At 32.2% G+C, this 21346-nt stretch overlaps 1 protein-coding gene across 8 annotated transcripts in view; it reads right to left on the bottom strand.

Moving 5' to 3' along the window:
- Mef2a (myocyte enhancer factor 2A) overlaps window positions 1–21346 on the bottom strand; it is a 147506-nt gene that overhangs the window by 99393 nt on the left and 26767 nt on the right. For 7 of the 8 annotated variants that reach the window (XM_078051255.1, XM_040275969.2, XM_040275971.2 and 4 more), the window contains exon 2: window positions 18845–18927. The exons of the other annotated variant lie outside the window; for it this stretch is intronic. The gene's annotated coding sequence lies outside the window, so the exon portion shown is untranslated. The remainder of the gene's footprint in view (window positions 1–18844; window positions 18928–21346) is intronic. 8 annotated transcript variants of the gene reach the window in all.

The following is a 21346-nucleotide window of genomic DNA, read 5'->3' as shown; positions in this document are numbered from 1 at the left end:
CCATATAATGAATACATATATATAGCCTTAAAAATTATTTTACTATGCAGTTCTAAGGAAAATTGACTATTTCTAATATCCTACTAGGTATTCAGTATAGAATAGTCTTTACAAAAAAATGTAATGTATGAATTAAGTTCTCAATTAAAAACTGTTGAGCAGCAACAGTATTGGGTGATAGAAGCTGAAACTCAAAAATCAATTTCTATAATATACACAGATCATAATCATATACCCAAAAAAGACTAATAAAATCACTTTAACAAAGACAAAACAGTAGACAGTGGAATAGTAATCTTGTTGTACTTGCAGTAACCTTGCTCCTACTTATTTCTTCCAAAAACAAAAAGTACCTTATAAGACTGCTTCAAAATTCTCTCACTTCTAATCAATCAAAATCCAATATCTGTTTTTGAAAGGGTCTACTAGCATAGTGAGGCAGGCTTTTTCTTAGTATAATAAGAAGCCCCATGGTCACAGCTTTCAATGATATATCTATCCATCAACCAAAAGGAAGTCAATTAATAGCATTAATTTACAGGCATCCAGCACTCAAAATACATCTTACATCAACAACTGACAGAGTTAAAGTGAAGGTAGAAGATCAGTGTTTGGTTTTTGTTTTGTTTTTTAACTACATTGCCTTAGATTAAGTCTCTCTGCAAAAGACTTATTGAAAAAGATTGTTTAAAAGCCATATTCTAAAGGAGGAGCTGGCCTTTTAATAAAAAGCTGAATTGCCTCTCACTGGTTTTTAGTAAGCAGTAGCAAGTACTGGTAAGATAGAAGTCTTTAACTCTGGTGCTAACAGAAGCCAATATTTAAGATGCATTACACTGTCTGATCTCATTACCTTAATTTTCATTTGTCTTCTACAAACTATGGAAGAACAGGAAAAAAAAAGAAATGTTACAAGACTGAATTGAGCAAAATCAAAATATAATACTACACAAATGCTTATCTACTAACTATAAAAATCTGGTTAAGATGTCAATATTGCAATTGTGTCTAATATCTTCAGAGATACTATGAAATGGATATGAATTTATTAGAAAATATTTTCCCATTTTGTCTCTTCTAAAATAATTTTAATACAGAAAATTTTACTTCATGTTTATGCAAAAGCTGTTAAAATATTTCAATTTTTTCAGCTGTCTGTCCTCTAAATTTAACCTATATATTGAGATCTAGATTTTATTTTTAAGAACTAGTCAGGAGTTTCAATGCTATACCCATCAAAATACCAATGACATTCTCCACACAATTAAAAAAACATTTTTTTAAAAATTCATTTGCAGAATAAGAGACCTGGAATAGTCAAAGCAATACTAAGCAAGAAAAGCAAAGCAGGAGGCATCACAATACCAGATCTGAAATGATACTACAAAACTACAGTAATAAAAACAGCATGGTGTTGGCATCAAAAGAGACATGAAGAAAAATAGAACAGAATAGACACAGGGACAAATTCATATATCTACAGCCATCTGACATTTGACAAATGTGCCCAAAAAATGTATTTTGGAGAAAAGACAGCCTTTTTAACAAATGGTGTTGGAAAAACTAGATAGCTATATGTAGAAAAAATAAAACTAGACCCCTAACTCTTACCTGCACAAGACTCAACTGAAATGGGTCAAAGACTCAGGAATCAGACAAAAAAAAAAAACTGTATAACTGCTAGAAGAAAACACTCCATCATTGGCTTCTTAACAAAGCCCCAAAAGCACAAGAAATAAAACCAAGAATCAATAAATAGGATGCCATCAAACTAAAAAAGCTTCTACAAAGCAAAGGAAATGATTAAAGGGCATGAAGAGAGAACCTATAGAATGGGAGAAAATCTTGGCCAGCTACTCCTCCAGTAGGGGATTAATATTCTGAACATACAAAGAACTCAAAATATTTAACACCAAAAAACCCAAATAACCCAATAACTGGGCAGAAGAACAAACAGAAACTTCTCAAAAGAAGAAACAGGGGCTAGAGACATAGCTCAGTGATAGAGCTCTTAGGTTCAATTCCCAAAATAACATTAAAAAAAAAAAATTTAAAAAGAACTAGACTGTAGATTGGTATGAGTTAATCATTAAATCTAGTAATGTTCCCAAAGGAAATTTTCTTATTTTAGTCAACACAGTTCTTGTTGTTAAATAGAATAAAAGAAAAGCTACGTGCCTTGGAGTCAACTGAACCAGTTTTAAATTCTAGCTCTTCCGCAAACTAGCTATTAGTGATTCTGACCAAGTTATTTAATCTCTCAGCCACTGTTTCTAATTCGTTAAAATAAAGCAGATACCATATTCCTCTCCAGCCAGGTGAACCATAATGTATATAAGAAATATATTAAAACATGGTATATTATAGTATACACAAGTCTCCCATAAAAATTCAAAAAATTGCTTCTCAGTCAGTTATTCTCATTTTTGTTTGGTTGGTCCAAATATCACGAAGATAAGGCATATGTTAGTGGTTAAGAGGGTAGGCTCGTCAGCAAATGTGTCTGGATTTTAAACCTTAGCTCCACCACTTGCTACAAGTACAGCCTAAGGAAGTTATTCAGCTTCTCTAAACTTCAGGTGGCAAATCTTTAAAATACTGGAATAATAATAATAATGCTCTTAAACTTGTAAAGATTAAGAAAATATTCAGACTAATACCCTGCAAACATAAGCACTTAATGTTGGTTATTACTATTATTTAATATGAAAATAGAACATTTTTAAAAGTAACATCTCCTTAAGAGCTTATGTGGCAGTAAAATAAATTTGGAAATACTATGAAAATTATAACACATGCACTCAATGGTTGTGAAATGTACTGAAAAACCAAATATCAGAAACCTGGGTTAAGGCCTTGGCCACCAATGTTACACTGTGAAAACACCAGATCTACATCACTAACCTAAAATTAGCCTTCTATTTCCAACCATAGTTTCACCTATTCAAGCTAGGTGTTCCACAGGTTTGTTAAGATTCAACAATTCTATAAACTAAATATATGCAGTCTGTTCCTTTTCTGTAACAGCCAATGCTACCCTTAACCTAGGCTTTGCAAAAGCCCCTGACTGGTCTCAGCAGGCATTTTTATTTACTTCCAGTTCAATTTCCTAATTTTCATTAGCACAATTTTTTAAAATGCAAATATAATCATGTCATTAATCCCTATTCTTAAAATCCAAGCCTTTAACGTGGTCCAGAGGCCTCGCCTAATCTCACCCTTCATCTACTCAATCCTCATTCTGTGCCACTTTTCCTCTTGACCAGCAAGATTCCAGACACAAATCCTTCTACATTTAGCTCCCAGTTTTTTTTTGCACACACTACAATCCTGCAATCTCTTGCTATGTCTCCTACCCAGTACTTCTCTTTAGCAAGAGTATTATTCATCCATAAATTTATGTCTCAGCATTACATTACTTCCTCAAGAAAATGTTCTATTTCTAAACTATGCTAGGATTTCTAATACACTTTTCAAATATTGTACTTTTGTCATGCCTTTCCCTGCAACTGTAATTAATTACTTATATAATTAGATATTTAATTTCTCTTTTCTTCCCCTGCCAAATTGTAAGCTTAGTAAGGAAGAGGACTGAGTCGGTTGCACTTGCTCCTATGATCCTAGCACCTACTACAGTGCCTAGTATATAACAATCAATAAATAGCTGCTTTTTCATTAAGATTTGGGCTTTGAAAATTCTCTAACAACCAAACTTTTGGACACAGAAGTTATTCTTCACTGAAAGGCAGAGAGAAGGCAATTTAACTATTAGCAAATATCTATCAATAGCTATGCAGAACTTAACATGTTATTTCGTTTAATAGTCAAAAAGATACTCTGAGTTAGATACTAACTGTTCTATTTTCTGAATGAAGCACCTGAGAACTAAAATTAATACCCAAAGTCACACAGGGAGGGAGAGCTGAAATTTTTACTTTAACCATCATGTCTGTTTCTTAATAGTACAGTATCACCACTGAAATATTCAATTAGAGGCTAATGAAAAGCAACCAGAAAAAAAAAAAAGGCTACCAGTCAAAAAATGTCATTAGTATGAGCCATCACTAAATATAGGCTTCACTACAAAATCTTCAAGGAGCTATCTAACTCCATTTTTGTGAGTTAATGCTACTTTTCTGTAGCAAAATATTAAGATAATTCCTACTAAGGTGTGCATAGCAACACAAGAGAAATTAACACTGCATTACATTACACTATGTTCTTCCCCAGCTCCAATTTTGGTAAGCAATTTATGATGCCACAAAAATGGGATATCAGGGAGGGGGCATGGGGTTAGAAATGATGGTGGAATGTGATGAACATCATTATCCAAAGTACATGTATGAAGACACAAATTGGTGTGAATATACTTTATATACAACCAAATATGAAAAATTGTGCTCTATATGAATTATAATGCATTCCACTATCATATATAAAAAAATCAATTAAAAATGTTTTGAAAGATTAAAAAAGGGCCATCAAAATACAAAGGTCATGGGTATTTACCATATACCTTAAAAGAGTTCCAACCTCCTATTACTTAGCAATAAAATAAAATAAAATAAAATCATGGCATTTGCAGGTAAATGGATGCAGTTAGAGAAGATAATGCTAAGTGAAGTTAGCCAATCCCAAAAAAAACAAATGCTGAATCTTTCCTTTGATAATAAGGAGGCTGATTCATAGTGGGACAGGGAGAGGGAGCATGGGAGGAATAGACAAACTCTAGTTAGGGCAGAGGGGTTGGAGGGAAAGGGAGGGGCATTGGGTTATTAATGACGGTGGAATGTGATGATCATTATTATCCAAAGTACAGCTATGAAGACACAAATTGGTGTGCATATACTGTGCATCAACTAGAGAGATGAAAAACTGTGCTCTATATGTGTAATAACAATTGTAATGCATTCTGCTGGCATATATAAATTTTTAAAAATGAATTAAAAAGAGTTCCAACCACCATCTCAAACCATTCTATTCTATACATCAATACTGATACAATTTCCTGCCATACAAGAATATAGTTTTAAGCATTTGCAAAAGAACTTGAGTTCCTACTTATCACCACTATTCTTGCCTCAAGGTATCTTAAAAACAAAAAATCCTTTCAATCTCAATTCTTGGAGAATTAGAAGATTCTAATTAGAAGATTCTAATTCTAATTCTAATGGCTGGACTATCAACAGTGGCAAACAAAAACAAAAGTAAAAACTGTTAAGAGGGTATAGTCAGATTGAGGTTTTCTGTTGCTGTTTACTGTTTTTGTTCAAAACAGTAATAAAGTTCAATAAAATTCTGATTTAATACAATGTAAAAGGATATCAGATTTAATTATGGAACTAAAACATATTCTGCATGCATGAACTTCCCTAGACCTACAATAAAACTATCAAATCATAATTTAGAGAGTAATGCCCAGGTAATACCAGTATGTTTATATCAGCAATACCCAATATGTTTAAAAGCTTCATGGATTATACAGATGCACATTTTTCATATAAAGGTATTGTTTTATTATATTACAAAGATCAAACTCCCTATTCATTCAAACACCAACTGGCTGTGCTGCAAGAGCAAAATGGCAAAATCATACAAATAAGTCAAGTCCTGTCTATATTATATCAACACAAACTTTTAACCTAATTTATTATCAAGGCAGGATGTTTTTGAGAGTGAGGGGTATTGTCTCACTTGATAATTACACTTGCATGATAGACATAACCTGGGTTTTGTTAAAATCAGAACATATGTCCTCACTGCTTCTTTATTTAATTATTTATATTTGGTACTGAGGATTGAACCCAGGGTACTTTACTACTGAACCACATCCCCAGACCTTTTTATTTTTTTATTTTGAGATAGGGTCTCACTAAGTTGCCTGGGCCCTTGCTAATTTGCTGAGGCTGGTCTCAAACTTGCAATGGTCTCCTCTTGCCTCAAATTTCCCAAGTCCGCGGGATTACAAGTATGTGCCACTACACCTGGTCCTCCCCCTGCTTTTTTTTTTTTTCAGTTTCTCCCTTAAAAATAGGTTGTTTTTTTTTTTTTAATGTGGTTCTGAGGATTGACCTCAGTGCCTCAGTGTACTTGGCAAGTGTTCTACACTTCCAACCCCTCAAGACTGTTTTGAAATCCTCAAAAGCTTGTTTGCATGTTTAATTCTGTTTGAAGTATTGGCTTGTAGTTTTTTTTCCTGCTTTATGGTTGTTTTTATCTGGGAGTTCCCCACTTGTTATGTGTCAAATTCTGCTCCTGATTTTCTAGTCTTTGCTTTTCTTTTGCTCCTGTTGATGTTCTGAGAGTATTTTTACAGTTTGCTAGATTAATAATTTTCTCTCTTCTCACTAATCTCTAAGAAAGTAGTGATTCATTTTGTCTCCATGGAATTTGCCCATTCTGGACATTTTACATAAGTGGGATTACACAGTACATAGCTTTTGGTGGCTGGCTTCCTTCACTTGGCATGATGTTTTCAATGTTTATCTGTGTTACAACATAGAACATTACTTCATCCTTTCTTGGATATATCACGTTTTATATTGCCCATTCATATGTCAATGGACATCTGAGTTATTTCCACTTTTTGACTATTATGAATAATGCAGCTCTGAACAATTGTGCATACATTTTGTGTGGACATATATTCTCAATTATCTTGAATATGTAACTAAAAACATATGGCTGGGTCCTAAAATTGTTGGATCATATTTTAACTATGTTAACTTTTTTAAGGAACTGCCAGACTCCAAGGCATTTGAATCATTTCACATTCCTACCAGTAATGTTTGAGGGCACCAATTAGAAATTGTACTGCATTTAAGTATAAATACATTGGGGTCCTCTAAATACAGATACTCCTTGAAATTGAAAATATTCTAGGTCAAAAATGTATATAATACATTTAACCCGTTGAACGTCACAGCATAGCCTGGAACAACCTAGCTTAGATGTGCTCAAACATTTACATTAGCCTGCACCTAGACAATATCACAACACAAAACTTATTTTAAAAATAAAGTGCTGAATGTATTATGCAATTTACTGAATACTACAAAGTGAGAAACAAAATGGTTGTATGGGTTTGCTTTCACACCATCCATAAAGTCTAAAACTTTTAAATTGAACTATCACAAATTGGGAACCATCTGTATTTTCTCATAGTGTGAGAGAGGGGTGGTCTAAAAAGTAAGAAATCACAGTGTTTGTCCACTCCGCTAAGAGATCTTTAAAAATCAGAATCAAACAGATTCCAAATAAGTTCAATTCCAATTTCAATACAAGACCACATTACTACATTCCATGTCAAACAAAAATGATGCTCTAATTCTCTTACAAAATAAACAAAACATACTCATATACTCTTTTTCCAACAAACTTACTTATCCTACTGTGATCTGTAATACTACCAAAGGTTCTTTACCCTTATAAAATTACCCTCCAGTTAATTTAATATTTTTGTTTCCTCTAAAATAAAACGTTTTCATTAATATTTACCATTAAATCCAGGCAGAAATTTAAGTTCTAAATTAATTTAGGACTATCATAAGCTATTGTTTATAGAAAACAACTAAAGCACACCACTTTATTCTAAATTATATTATGAAATGTGTATAATTACCCATTTTAAAATACAATGATATACTGAGTGAACTAGTGTCAACTATCAGTCAGAAATGATTCAATAAGAAAAACATAAACTGTACTTTCAATATAAAGCTCAAACAAAATGACCATTAGTTGAAAAATGCAGTTTGGTCTATATAATTTTCAAAAAGGCAGAACATGTCCTACAAACATTTACACTTAATTTCATTACTTAAATTGGATTATTATATAATATATAAAATTCAAAAATACTAACTACTATTTCAATAAATAAGACCAACAAAAAATACAAAAATAAAGACAGTGAAATGAGATGGACATCATTATCCTAAGTACATGTTTGAAGACAGAAATGGTTATTCTACCTTGTGTACAACCAGAGACATGAAAAATTTTGCTCTATATGTGTACTATGAATTGAAATGCATTCTGTCATGTATAACAATGTAGAATAAATATTTTAATAATATGAAAACATATACAAAAGAAAAATTTTCTAGTTACTAGTGATTCTAGATGGTCTTGTGATGGACATTCTGCCTGCTAAACAATTCAAGCATTATAAATCTACTAAAAGAAAGATAAGAAATTGTTATGACTCAAGACCAGTATAAACAGTGGGCAATGTGGTGTACACCTGTAATCCCAGTGGCTCAGGAGGCTGAGGCAGAAAGATCCCAAATTCAAAATTAGCCTCAGCAATTTAGTGAGGCCCTAAGCAACTAATTGAGAACCTATCCCAAAATAAAAAATTTAAAGGACAAGGGATGTGCCTTGGTGGGTAAATATACCTGGGTTCAAACCCCTCACCATACCAAAACCAAAACGAACAAAAAACCCCACAAAAACACAAAATAATACAATGGTGGAGGCACCCTGCACATGGAAATGGAGTCAAGAAGGAGGAAGGGGGACTGAAATCCAACTTGTCCTTCGTTATCTAAGTCCTGAACCCTACCAGAAGGCAGTATTCACTAAAATTAGTGAAAGAGTCTTTTCTAACCAGCTGTGACCTGGCTATGAAAATCCCAAAGTTGCTACATGTTAGAAAAGTCAGGAAAACTGAAATCCTGAATATTAGTGCCTTTGCCTGAAATCAAACACAAAAATGCTGCTTCTTATAATGTACGTATTATGTTTTAGGTAAAGGAGTCAATATGCGAAAACAAAAACAAACAGTTGGGAAGAAGGGGCAAAATCATCTAAAAATCTAAAAATTGGTTTGAAATATAGTATCTTTCTATTTTAATTTGAATTTCTTTGATTAATAATAGGTTATATATTTTTGTTAGCATCAACATTGTGTTTTCAGGCTAGAGATATCTGAACTTGAATCCTGAAAAATTAGAAAGGTAGAAGGGTAAAATGTTAAGAGCCTATTCTTATTAGATTCTAATTCTGTTAGAGAAATACACACCATATTTTACACGACAGATAACAGATACAGTTTCAAAAATATTGGCCAGAAAGCATCTTAGAGAAATTAAAAGTTTATTTGATAGAAGTTGAAAGTAACTTATTATAATCACTCCCTTTAAAGGGGATTCAAAGAACTAGGAATTGAAGCCAGGGGTGCTTCACCACTGAGCCAAATCACTAGCCCTTTTTATTTTTTATTTTGAGACAGGGTTTCACTAAGTTGTCCAGGCTGACCTCAAATTTGCAATCCTCCTGCCTCAGAATCCAAGTACTTGGGATTATAGGCATGTGCCTCTACACTGGGCTCAAAGAGTTTTTCCAATTGCTTCCTTAATCTGAGACATATAATTATTTAAAACTATGTGAATTAGTAGTCATGGTAAATCATTCAAAACACTGACTAAAAAGATACCACTTTAAAAAAATTTTTTTTCAGCTATGAGGATCAAACCTAGGGCCTCACGCAAGCCATTCAAGGACTCTACCACTGAGTTGCATCACCAGTCACAAAACTTATTAAAATAACTAGTCTATAAAGTTTATATTTTTCAGATATAGCAATGAAAATGTCATGTGATTTTTAGTGACTCACTTTTTTTACTCCCTCAATTCAGTTCTACAAAGTGGAACAAGAATATAGCTCAAAACTCCTACCGGAAATTATAAGAATTGAGGATATAACTACAGGGAATCTTGAGCTCCTTAGAGAGGGGCATAATATTATTAAAGTCATTAGAAAGGAGACTTTGTCAACTGCCCCTGTTAAGACTAAAGCCAATCCACTCATGGCCTTTCATTCCCAGATTAATTATACCTACATAAAGAGCAATGTCCTGCGTTCACATGAGACACACAAGAGAATAAAGTACACTCAGGCAAGATGTGGAAATGAAGATTCTAGTCTTCTACCACCAACAATTTGCTTAGAAAACTAACATTTCCTCACTTATAAAATGCACATATGTATGCTTATCCCAAACACTTTTTACGATAACATAATGGTTTCTGGAAAAAAATGTTTTACAAATAATTAAATTCTACATAAAGATAAATCATTACTAGAAATAATCTTAGTTCTTTACAGTATGACTCAAATATTAAATATATTAAATCTTTTTAACTTTTTCATATCATTTGAATCAAATCTGTATATAAGTGTTGCTCTAGGTGTAACCTTATCTGTATCTGTTTAGATAAACATGTTAGTGTATACCATTATAACCAGAATCAAAAGGCAGCTAAATAAATATGGAAAAGCATAGTAATGTAAGTGGGCATGCAATGGAATTTGGAATGGGTTATTTAGTATTATCATATAATGACTATAAACACAGATTTAAGAGTGTGGTATATTTTCATTTTCTACATCATAAATTATAATAAAGATAGATATAAAAAGCAAAAGTGCACAGCTCAAGGATGTATTACAAAACCTAGTTTCTACTATTCAGATCAGCATTCTTGAATCACCCAGTACCCTTCACAATCATTAATCCCTCCTCTACCTCACTCAAGAGATGACTATTTTTCTGATTACTTTGGTAGTAACTCTTGCATTTTGTTGTTTTCTTGACATAAGCACAGATACCTAAACATTATAGCTTATTTTGCCTATCTTATTTTTGTTTTTTGTTTTTTTAATATTTATTTCAGTTTTTGGTGGACATAACATCTTTATTTTATTTTTATGTGGTGCTGAGGATCGAACCCAGTGCCCCGCGCATGCCAGGCGAGCATGTTACCAATTGAGCTACATCCCCAGCCCCTCTTATTTTTGTTTTATTTTTACTTTATATCAGTGGAATCACACATAAATTCTGTGTTTCTGGTTTCTTTTAAGAAACTTTATATCTGTGGCATTCATCTGCTGTGTGTGTAGTTACAGTTTATCCATTTTATGGGTATAATATATTCTAATAAATGAATATATTATAATTTTATTTATGCAATCAACTGCTGATTAACACTACTGAGTTTGAGGCTGTTAGAAAAACAGTGCTGTTAACAATATTACTTAACATATCTCTTAGTATATGTACACCCATGGAAAGAAATTACTGGTCAGAAAGTATGTAAATGTCAAATTATTACCTAAAGAGGGTATAATAATACACATTCCAGCAGTGTTTGATGAGTTCCCACAACTTGATGTCCTTTCCAAAACTGTACTACCAATTACATCTAAATTTTAGCCACTTTGGTGGGCTTCTGGTGGAGTCTCTTTACAGTTTTATTTCTCAGATTATTAGTAAAGTTAAAGCACCTTTTTAAATGTCCCTTAAATATTCAGATTTCTTTTATGATCATGCACCTTTTATCATGTCTCTTGCTCATTTTTCTACTTATTTGTTTTTGTCACATTGATCTGCAGAAGTTCTCTGAGTCTTCTGATAGTTTCTTCTTGTCCATTAAATGAAAATATCTTCACTCTAATTCGATTCCTATTTTTTTTTATTTTTTATAGTTGTAGACACAGAATGTCTTTATTTTATTATTATTGTTTTTAATGTGGTGCTAAGGATCGAACCAGTGCCTCATACATGCCAGATAAATACTCTGCCACTAAGCTACAGCGCCAGCCCTGCCTCTTTATTCTTAATGATGACTTTGCAAGAACAAAATTTATTTATTTTAAGGCAGTCAAATTTAAGAAATTTTAATATTATCAATTTGATTTCTTAAGATATCTTGCTTAAGGAAACAATCAAGGGTATGAAGAGATAGCCTACAGAAAAGGAGGGAAATCTGCCACCCACACCATAAAGTGTTAATTTCCAGAATATACAAAGAACTTAGAAAGCTTAACACCAAAAAACAAAAATAAAAAAGCTAAAGAACTAAACAGACACATCTCATAAGAAGAAATACAAACAGTCAGCAAGGTATGAAAAAATGCTCAACATCTCTAGCAACTAGAGAAATATAAATTAAGCTACACTTAGATTTCAAGCCAATGCAGTCAGAATGGCAACAATCAAGGATACAGGTAACAATAAATGTTGATGAGGGTGTGTGGGAAAAGGGAACCCTCATATATTGCAGGTGGGACTGCAAATTGGTACAACCATTATGGAAAGCGGTATGGAGATTCCTAGGAAAACCTGGAATGAAACCACCATTTGAGGGAGTTATCCCAGTCCTCAGTTTATACCCAGAGGACTTAAAATCGGAATACTATAGTGACACAGCAACATCAGTGCTTATCATACCTCAATTCTCAATAGCTATAAACTATAGAACCAACCTAGGTGCCCTTCAACAGACGAATGGATAAAGAAAATGTGGCAAGTACACACAGTGGAATATTACTCAGCCATAAAGAAGAATGCAATTGTGGCATTTGCAGGTAAATAGATGGATATGGAGACTATCATGCTAAGTGAAATAAGCCAATCCCAAACAAACCAAAGGTGGAATTTCTGATATGTGAATGCTAACACACAATGAGGGGAGAGTAGATGTTCAGTGGATTAGACAAAGGGAAAGGAAGGGAAGGGAGACAGGAATAATAAAGAAGAATGAATTGGACATAACTTTCCTATATACATATATAAATACACTACAGAGAATCTCTACATCATGTACATCCACAAGACTGAGATCCTAATTAGAATAAGATATATTGCATGTTTGTATAAATGTCAAAATTGACTTTGTTGTCATGTACAACTAAAAGGAACAAATAAAAAAATTTAAAAACAATTTTTGTGCAAAGATCATGAACATGTTCTCATATATTAGCTTTTAACAATTCTATAGTTTTGTCTTTTGTGTTGAAATGAACAAACCAATCTTTCATTGATTTTTTTGCATATGGTATGGAACATAAATCATATATTTTCATAATAGGTAATCAAATTTTTTGTTTCATTTATTGAATAATTCTTCCCCCAATACTCTAAAGCATAATTTTTGTCATAACAAGTATTCGCGTCTCCATGGACCCTTTTTCCACGTCTTTTTCCTTTTGTTCATCCTTGAGACACTATCTCATGGAATTAATTACTGTTGATGCTTAAACAAAAATACCTCAAAACAATTCACTTGATACAACATATTTGTAAAAAGCAAAAGTCCAACACTATAATAAACACACCACCTCCATACATACACAAATCCTTCACAATGTCAAACTACAATATCCAGCATCCAAACAAAAGATACAGGAAATCAAAAGAAGCAAGAAAATGTGACCCACAACAAGCCAATCATTATAAGATGCAGAAATAACAAAAATTTAGTGGAATTAATACAAAGCCATTAAAACAACAATTATGAAGAAATTTAGTATGATTAAGAAGGTAAAAGAAAATAAGAACATCAGAGGAAATGAAAGAAATAAAACCTACAAAGAAGAAAAATGATTTTCTGTAATAATTGGATGGGATTTAAACAGATAATACATTGCAGAAAAAAAATAGTAATCTTGGAGACATGACAGTATTATTAACAATTCAAATAAAGCATAGAGAGAAAAAAAAGAGAGGCAGAGAGGGTAGAATGTCAGTGCCAAAAAGGACAACATGAAATGTATTAACATCTGGAAATATAGGGAAAATAAAACAAAAACCAAGAATAAGTGGAACATTTAAGAAAAAGTAGCCAACATATTTCCAAGTTTAGTTTAAAAAATTGACACAAAAAATCTAAGCAGGATTATTTCAAAGAAAACCATTCAAGGTACATCATAATTAAATGAGTAAAACCCAATAATATAAAAAAGTATTAAGAACAACCAAAGAAAATAGAAAATTTACATTTATGTAACAAAAATTATCAGATTTTCTGTTAATTATGTAAATTATTTCAGAAACTATTTCACAACATACTAGAGATTTTTTTAAAAAGGCATTTCATGATAGAGGACCCAATGAATTAAAACATAAAAGCACTAAATATGCAAGCACCTAATAATGGAACTTCAAAATACATGAACAAAGAAAGAAAATAGATATATCCTTAATTAATGCTGAAAACTTCAACACTTCTTAGCAATTATTGAGAACAACTAGAAAATCAAAACACATGTAGAAGTCTTAAAAGAGTACTATCAATTTGACCTAAATTTTTAGAAACTGCCATTCAATACATTTTTCTTAAGTGCATATAAAACATTCTCTAAATCCAACCATGTTTTTCTATGCCTTCTAATAAATTTCAAGAAGTTCACAAGAATTTACATCATACAAAGTATGTTCCTGGACCACAACAGAATTAAAAGAAACCTATAAAGGAAATATATTTAAAACATAAAGCAAATATTTGGAAATTAAATAAGTCAAATAAAAAATTCACATTGGAAATTTTAAAACTCTTTTAACTTGACATAAATGAACATAAACCAAATAGAATGTAGACAAAGGACAATCCAAAACTAAGTGCTCCTTTAGAAAAAGCATTTATTTACTCCTAAATTTCAGGAAAAAAAAAAATAAGGGCTATAAGCACAGATCTTTTAAACATTAAAAGACCAGGAATTATAATATACAATTTTATGTCAATAATTTAAACAACTGACATAAAATGGGCAAATTCCTTCCTTGAAAGACATAAACAGCAAAAGCTTATTCAAGAAGAAATAATATATATATATATATATGAATAGTCCTCTATCAATTAAGGAAATGAACACATAATTTATAACTTCTCAACAAATAAACTCCAGGACCAGAGATCTTCAATGGTGAATTCTACCAAATACTTAAATGCCAAAGCCAATGTCTCGGCTTGGCACCAGAATCACGAGCCACCACACAGCTTTGTAGGTTCAAACAGCAATTCTTTATTCCCGCTCTCACACCGCCTCCACACAGGTCCAGGGGCAATCTCGTTCTGCCATCTGCCCCCACAATTCACCTACTCCACGAGGCTATCTCCAAATCCCATTTTAATCTCACGAGAACTCAATGGGAACAAGCAGCAGGAACACCCTAATCCCAGCAATAATCTTCAACTTCCAACTTCCCTAAAACCCATTATCTTAAACTGGCAACACCTTAAACTCAAGGAGCCGGTTACTTCCTCAAACCTGATCAGCTCTAAACCCGGATCCGCCTTGGTCCTTGAGCAAGGTCACCTTATGAAAGCATGCATGCAATGTCCCATCGAATGTCCTCTAAGCAGCATGGGGTACGCTTGGCAAGGAAATTTCAATGCGTCATTCCTACTTGGTAATGGCCCTCAGCACTTAAAGAAGAAATAGTTTCATGAGAATAGTTCCAAAAAAAGAAGTCCTTCCAAATCACTTTTATAAGATCAACAATGCCAATATAAAAACTATACACAAACATTACAAAAAACTACAAACTAATGCCAATATTTTCTATAAACAACAAATGAAAAAAAAGGTTAACCAAATTTTAGCAAATGAACCTAGAAGGTAAGACATCACGACCAAGTAGTAATTCTCTCAGAAATGATTAGTTGGCTCAATATTCCAAATCAATCAATCAATCAATGTAATGGACCACATTAACAGACAACTAAATAAAACATATGATCCTCTCAATAGATGCAGAACAAATATTTTTTAAAAATCCAACACCTACACCTGTTCACAAAAAAAGGAAAAAGAACTCAGCAAAAGCTGATTTTTAGAAAAATGAAGTTTTCCACATAAGACAAGGACTAAGAGAAGCATATGACCTTTTACTACTACTTCTCAAAACTGCACTGAGAATACTAGCCAGTGTAATAAAGCAAGCAAAAGAAACAAAAGGGACATACATTAAAAAGGAGAAAGTGAAGTAGTCTTTATTTATAGTAGAGAAGAACTATACAGAATATCTGAAGGAATCCACAAAAAGGCCACTAGCATTAATAATGATTTAGCAGAATCAGAAATTACAAAGTTCTAAACAAGAATCAATTATCTTTCTGTATACTAGCAAAAAAAATGCTCAGAAACCAATATTTTAAAATTATCACTTACAATAACAAAATATAAAACAAATTAGAGATGAGTTTTTAAAAAAAACAGGTGTTAAGACCTTTTCAATGTAAACCTTTTCAAGAATACTGATGAGAAAAAGTAAAGAAGACTAAACTGAAAGAAATACCAAGTTCTTCACTGGAAGATTTAATATCCTTAAGTCAATTCTCCCCACATTAATTCCTAGGGCATAAAAGCATTCATAATCAAAATCCTATTAGGCTTCTTTGTAGAAATTGACAAGCTAATTAATTTTATAATTACATAGGAGAAAACTGTAAAGATAACAGACAAAACAACTTTGAAGAATAAAGATGGATGATTTACATTACCTAATTTTAAGATTTACTATAAAACCAATAAATAAATAAATAACATTTACTATAAAGCTGCAGTGAGCAAGAAAGTATAGGGTTGTCATAAAGAGAACATCCTTATGTTCTACTAGAAGAACAGAGTCCAGAAATAGATCCACATATAATGGTCAACTGATTTCAAAAAGGTGGCAAAGTAATTAAACAGGAAAATATGGTCTTTTAAAGAAGGGTGCTGGAACTGTCTGATACTCATATTCAAAAAAGTAAAGTCAATCTTTACCTTACACTATATTCAAAAAGCAACTAAAAAATGGATTATAAACCTAAACGTAACAGCCCAAAGTAATAGTCCAACAGATCTAAATATAATAGATACAAAGGAAGGAAAGAAAACAAAGATTATCCAATCCCTGTAACAAACCTCCAATTTCTACTCCAAATTGGGAAAGAATTATAGGGAACTTCCCTAATCTGCAGCTCTCTAGTCAATATGAATTTCTTTCAAAGAAATAAGCATTTTCCATCCAAGAAATACTTGAGCAGCTCCTAAACAAGTACTTAATATTTCAAGTAAAACACACACAGAAAGTCTGCCATGAAGAATAAGCACTGTCATAAGTGCTTGTTAAATTGGTATTTCAAATGATGCATCTCTTTCTCCTTTATGGTTTTTCAGAAGCTAATAAGCCCCTGTTCATCTATTTCCTGCTAGTCACCCCCTCTGCTGTTTCCACTTTTTTACATACCAAAATTTAAAAAAAAAAAAATCATGTATTGCCTCTGGTACCATCTTCAGGCAGGTCTTATCTCATCTGGATCTTGAAACTCTTTCTATCTTCCTCCTTGGTAATTATTTTTCCTAATCTGATTTTTTCATCTAAAGACTCAACACAACAAGTAATAATTGCACATAAAAACATCCATCCCTGGAATATGGTGGCTGTGTTCTCCCCTCAGTTAAGCTGATGATGCTGTAGCAACCGAGGTGCTCTTACCAAGGTTGTGGAAAAGAAGGTAAAGCAAACTGAGAAACCATGGACACCTCCAACTACGGCAACTTGAGATAGACTTGGAAAAACAGGTAGAATTTTAACACAAGAAAAATGGATGTGGAAGGCATTCCAGGAAGAAGATAAATCAAGAGTGAAATGTCAGAAGTTGAAAATTATGGAGCATATTTGGCTTGGCTGAATCAGGAACAAGATTTCTACATTATCGAAGTAAAAGTTAGCCTCAGATGTTAATTAACGTCTAGTTGGGTCTTTGTCCTTTATGTTTCATTCACTATAACTGGAGGCCAGAGAAAGGTCCTGTGGGAAAATGGAAAAATACTGAAGCAAGGCTAAAGAATCAACTGTTGGAACTAGAAACATGGGGATTGGCTAAATTTTCTCTACAGAGGCTATTGTATCCTAGCAAATGGAACATTACTATAATGTCCATGTAATCTTAGTTTGATATTTGCATACATATAGGATTATCTACACATTTAGTATATATGATTCAATTTTTAAATATATGTACGACCTCATACACATCTATATTTGACTGTATATATAGTCATTCATATTTATACATGCAGACATAGCATGTATGCATACATATATGTGTGTGTATATACAGTATGTCTATATATGTGTGTGTGTGTGTGTATATATATATATATATATATATACACACACAGATCATTAAATAGCAAAAGCATCTTGAAATGAAAAACAAAAAGTCTGATACCTGTCCCAAATTTTTTACTGACATATCATATGTTCAATCAATCTTATCTAATATTTAAAATGTTAATGTTAACATATCTTAACACACTGAAGAATATCCCCCTAACATATTTCAAAATTACCTGTTTTAAAATAATCTAGTAGTAATATAATTCATTTCTTTTCCTTTTTAAATAAAAGGCAGAATTCAGATGAAGTTTCACTCAGAAAATTCTGGAAAAGTACCCATCTTATGGACATACTGTGAACATTAACCTAGGTCAACATAGTCTTTTTAATCAAAATAACCTACTCCAGAGCAATATGGGTCAGGATTTAAGGCAACAAATTCAAAATTATATAAAATGTCCACATTTTCAAAAGAGTCCCTAAAACTTGTTTTCAACTTCGACCCTTCCTCCCACCACTTCTGATAAGGTTGTGTTGTCCACTTCCATCTTTCACTTGAAAATCTTTCCTTAGATTATATAACTCACATGCTCTAATCCTCCCTTCCTCCTATTTATTGTCAGAGTAAATATGGATGACCTACTTCAGATTTTCTTCCTGTTTTTTATAAAATAAAGATTAACATAGAATATGGAAGCATAAAAGATTTTTTTAAAAATACAGATTGGGATTAGTTGTGTCAGACAAAGCACACAAGAAACAGCCATTATGCAAAGTTGAGATTATATGTTTCCACTGGACTTTACCAATTTCCTTAATTGATCTACATTAATCCCCAAAATAACCTCTAAAATGACATCCATCCAACCTCACAAAAACAGCCTGATTTTTTTTAAAAGTTTCCATTGTGTTTATTTCATAACATAGAAAAAGGAAAACTGTCTTACTAGAAATGAAGTGTCAACAAACGGTCCTCTTAAATATGATCCTTGCAGAAAATTCTTTGTTCCTTTTTCACAAAATGCAGTTCCTTAAAAAAAAAAAAAAATAGGGATTATTACTCTTGACTCTAAAAAATAATTAAATATATGTTTCATTATGATAAAATTCTAGCACACAACACCACTCCAGGCAGATACACAAATCCATGCTGAATGACAAAGTCATTTGTTTTATTTGGCTAATACAATAAAATGCTAGCCAAATGAGTGCTTCTAATGTCACTAATCCATTTTTAAGGAAGTAATACTCAAATGTTTAGTAATATTATCTGTATTGCAATATTCAAAAATTAGCTCCTTAGTTCCCATTCTCCTATCCATCATAACATATGATAGGCTTTTATTATATATTCTGTGTGTGTAAAGCCTACTGCACTTATCAGTTGTGATAAAAATTTTAAACTAGTTTTAGTTAAAAATGTTGACTGTGTTATATTTTCATTTAGAAAACTATCACTAAATCAGTGATTTGTATCACCGTAAATGTCTCCGATTCTAGCACAAAGTGTATACTTTTACTTTTGACTACCTATCTTTCAAAGGGCAAAATGAATTTAAAATAATAAACAAAAATGTGATGAAAGTAGAAAACTGCTCTCTCAATAACTCAGTTCAATGCTCAATAAAGTAACAGCTGTGAAGCAAGATGCATAAAGAATAACCCAGTCCTGCTACATTCTTACTTGGAGAGAGTAGCAAGGCATTTGGGTAGAAAAGAAAACAATGGTAGAAAACACCTTTTCTTTTCACCCTGGTTGACCAGGATCATTATTATGATGCTAATGCAATAATGAAGAATTACATGATTGGATAATTCAAGCAACCTCAAGTAAATCTGCTTTATAAAATGAAAATGGATAATTTCTGCACAGAAACACCAGTATTAAAAATGTTTCAACAGTTTTAACTATTACAATACTTCAATTTTGTTTTTATTTGAAAAGCAACATGTCCTCCAGAGGGAAAAAAATTGCCAAGTATTCTTTTTATATTAACAAATTAAGTAATATAAACTCAAAATTTAAAAGGTACCAAAATAAGTCTCCCTTTTATTTTTCCCAAGGTAAAAGGAGCTCACTTCAAAGAGCCAATGTTATACTGAAATGCAGAAAATGAAAAATTCCTCAAACTTAGTTGCATTATTAACTAACTTCTAAGTCCAATAATTTCAAGTCCAATAGTATCAAGGTGATACTACTATTCATGAGTTCTCAATCTATAAAATTAAATTATTATTTTAACATCTATGAGCTTTGTAACCAGCTTTGAATATCACCATGGAAATTAAAGTTGAGTAATTTCTTCTATTATTAATGCAAATTTAATGTTGAAACATTATGGTACACATTCTTACATCAAAATTTTTTCCTTCCTTAATAAATGTACTGTTATTATTTGTGCTTTATACAAAGTTCTCCAATACTTTCTAAAAGGAAAATATTAAAAATCAAGTTTTAAAGGTTCTTTTATAATAATGAAACACACTGCCACTTTCAAAAACTAACACCAAACTAAAATATTAATGCTGTAGCCAATTATCATAAAATTTCAGATAACTGAAAAATATCATTGCTTCTGTCTATCTAAAAGCATGAGGCTTCTAGTTGCTATCCCTTCTCACCCTCTACTATCTATTAATTTAAACTGTCCTTAACCTGGACTAGAAGCCAGACTTTACATTTTTATCTCTACCTGGAAACTAACTTCCCCTTTATCTCTAAAATGGGTCAAAGGTCCAGTTCAATGGCATCTTCTATGAAGCCAACCCCAGGAAACATTTATTGTCATCATCAATTCCAGGGGGCAAAATTTTTACAGTTAGTTTTGCAAGTGTGAGCTTTCTCTATTATACTATATATGCTTTTTTTTTATTAAAAAAGGTAACTTTGTATTTTGTTCATTTTTATGTCCTTAATATGTAGTACACATTTCACTGTAATTCATTCAGACTATATTTACTGATAATCTAACAGATTCCAGCTGGAATCTGTTAGATTAAGAGAGAGAGAGAGAGAGAAAGAATTTTTTAATATTTACTTTTTAGTTTTCGGTGGACATAACATCTTCATTTTATTTCTTTAATGTGGTGCTGAGGATCGAACCCAGTGCCCGCGCATACCAGGCATGTGCACTACTGCTTGAGCCACATCCCCAGCCCCTCCAGGCATTTTTCTAGTTGCTAGGAAGACATTCCTACCCCTATAGCTGACCTCATTAAGTTTACACTCTAGTGGGGGAGCACTGTAATACAAGGTAAATAACAAATATAGAATACGAATACACACACACACACACATACATGTAGTTCTTAATAAATATCAAAAAATAAAAATAAAAAAGCAGAAAAGGAAGAACTGACAGAGGAAGGAAATTAAAATTATAGAAAAGTATCCAGGGAAGGCCTAATGCAATAACAACTGCAAAAGCATCAGTAATATGTAGGTATTA

This window comes from Ictidomys tridecemlineatus, chromosome 5 (assembly GCF_052094955.1).
Source record: "Ictidomys tridecemlineatus isolate mIctTri1 chromosome 5, mIctTri1.hap1, whole genome shotgun sequence".
NCBI lineage: Eukaryota > Metazoa > Chordata > Mammalia > Rodentia > Sciuridae > Ictidomys > Ictidomys tridecemlineatus.
This window is presented reverse-complemented; position numbering and strand designations above follow the sequence as displayed.